At 31.6% G+C, this 2,901-nt stretch overlaps 1 pseudogene; it reads right to left on the bottom strand.

The window, feature by feature from the left end:
• Positions 1 to 1,936: 1,936 nt before the first annotated feature.
• LOC147066621 (TATA-box-binding protein pseudogene) lies at positions 1,937 to 2,551 on the bottom strand (annotated as a pseudogene).
• Between the last annotated feature and the right edge of the window lie 350 nt (positions 2,552 to 2,901).

Here is a 2,901-nt window from a genome sequence, read left to right as displayed (position 1 = left end):
ATAAATTTAATCACATGCATAATTCAAAAATAAACTATAAATAAGTCCTTGGAGTGTTTGATAATGACTTTAATTACAGGCTAACGCCTACATAATTACTAACCAATAAACATTTTAGTTGATTATAAATAAATATTTTTTCGAATACATGTAGGGGTTGTATGGTTAAGTGGTTTACAAGTCGGACTCCAGTGTGAGGGGTCTCGGGTTCCACTTCCACCCACCCCACTAATTTCCGAAACGAATTTACTCTAAAGAAAAATACCCAAGGGGGCGGCCAGTGAACGATAAAAGATAAACCATCATGCATTGACAAGCCATGAGAAATAGGAGGTTGCTGTGTAAGCCGTTGAACTGTGCCTCCAGAATGAAAAAGATCCCACACCGTTCAGCAAGGATATAGGTAAGTGTAGAGTATGGCTGTAGCTTGTAACTCTTAGCGATGAACAGTAGACAGAATCTCATTCCCTCCACATAATGACTGCCGCCTATGAGAAAGGGCCCAATCCGTGGTGATTACGGGTGACAATGAGTGCTGGGGGAGTTCCACAGAGAGACGCATCAGTTAAGCAATAGTTCTTATTAGTATAAAGCGAACTTCCTAAAAGTAATAGAAGTAAAACATAAATAAATAAAGTAAATTCGATTAGAATTTTTTTAGAATGCATGTATATGCAAATGTTATAACTTGGGACGGTGTGGTAACACAACATCATAAAAGGTATATGAAAGAACTAAAAGTAACTGACCAGAATGAGGAGTGAATACAAACCTTGGGATTGAGAAAAACACTTGAATTAATAAATATTGAAGGGGTAGAGATATTGAACAAGACCTCAAAGGGGATAAAATAGCCGAAAGTATTAATACGCTGTGCACACGGGAAATCAAGCAAGTTGTGCTCGAAAACAAAAACTAAAATTTAAAACGAGTAATTTAGCCGAAAATAAATAAATTATATGCAGGTATAGTAAGTTTAAATGCACGTTAATACTTACATGATGATTAAAAAATCGCTTAGGCAATTTAAAACAATAAGACACCCGGATTTCTGGATAATGCCTTTTTATACGCTAAATACTTATACGACGATCGCATATGTTATTTAATAATTATAAGACACCTGGATTTCTGAATAATGGCATAATTATACGCTGAATACTTATATGGATGATTAAAAAATAATTTATCTGCTGATTAAATTTAACTATTAAAATCTGTTGAGTAGAATCTTGGATTACTCCGTAAATATGAATTACTCGCAATACTTCTTACGTCTCATCAAGTTTAGAATACTCCTTGATGCATTTTCACTTTTATGTCCTATTAATTGTGTTTTTCCCCTTATTTCTATCGGTTTTGCTTCAGTTGGTAAATAATAATTTGTTTGTTTTAATTATAGATTAATTTTGGTATTTTAATTTAAGAATTATTCTCAAGCATAGCGTGATTTATTTTCCGTAAGCATATCTTATAAATAATTTTGAATATTACTCATCTCTTACATCTTACTCAATAACTCAATACTTCACCCCTTTTCAAGTCCTATTACTTCATTGATTTTATCAATCCTGTAGTTTTAATATTACTCATCTCTTACTTCCTCCTCGATACTTCACCCCTTTTCAAGACCTATTACTTCATTGCTTTTATCAATCCTATAGTTTAATATGTGTCTCGATAAGCTTTGTAACTTGAGTTGTTTATGGTACCTTTTATGATATTGTGTTACAATCCATTTCATGTTACGACATAATTATTGAATGATCATATTTTTGATAATATATATATCAAACATAATTTACCAGAAAAAGTAATGGCTATGGAAGACGTAATTTAATATGATGAAATTATAGAGTAATAAATATTATTTGGGCATTAATTAAAGAATGTTGTATTTATTTACCATTTTAATCATAATAATCATAACTATTTATTATAATTTTCTATACTGTGTAAGCACAGGATAAATATTTTCGAATGCTTGATAAATTTCATCACGAACCTTAGCTCCAGTCAATACAATTTTACCACTTACAAATATCAGTAAAACGATTTTTGGCTTTACCATTCTGTAAATAAGCCCTGGAAAAAGCTCGGGTTCATAACTGCAATAATTACTATGTGCAAAGGCAAGACCCTCTAATCTGACACTAAATTTAGTATCGCAACTGCTGACAATATTCTGGATTTTATAGTCAGAGAAAGATGGTTGAAACCCAAGTTTATGGATTATGCGTGTATATTTCTGCGAAGCAATACTAGATGCTCGTTCACTCTTTGCACCTGTAACGACCATTTTTCCGGACGCAAATATCAATGCGGTCGTTTTTGGTTCACGAATACGCATAATGACAGCCGCAAACCGCTTGGGATTGTATTCTGCGTTCTTGGCATTGAGAGCAATCTTTTTAAGATCCAGTTTACATGTTAAGTTGACAGTAGCCACAACGTTTTGAATCGTTGGTGTGATTCCAGAGCCTTGAGGCTGTTTTGTGTCTTGGGCTAGTGAGTCTGGGTTCATCTTTTGTTTATATAGGGGCGATAAAAAGAAATTACTATGCTATTGATCGATTTTTAGAATAAGAGAAAATATTTTTATGAAACTTGAATGGCAAATATTTATGTTGATGAATATTGATTAGTTATATGATTTTAAAATTTAAATAATTTATGAAACTTTGTTTCAAATATTCATATCAAATATTATAAAATTTTAATTGATTTCATGTTGATTTTATGATGAATTTAGCAAAGGATTGAAATTCAATTTGAAGCCAATTAAAAATCTCATCTTCCGATATTATTATAAAAAGAAATCGGTATTTTATATTGCAAAATATATAGCCAACTACGATGAATACAAATTATTCATTAAAATAAAAGAAACGTGAACACTTA

The sequence above is a fragment of the Rhyacophila brunnea genome, unplaced genomic scaffold (genome assembly GCF_057557595.1).
Source record: "Rhyacophila brunnea isolate RB1 unplaced genomic scaffold, BYU_Rbru_1.0 scaffold_45, whole genome shotgun sequence".
In the NCBI taxonomy this organism is placed as follows: Eukaryota; Metazoa; Arthropoda; class Insecta; order Trichoptera; family Rhyacophilidae; genus Rhyacophila; species Rhyacophila brunnea.
This window is presented reverse-complemented; position numbering and strand designations above follow the sequence as displayed.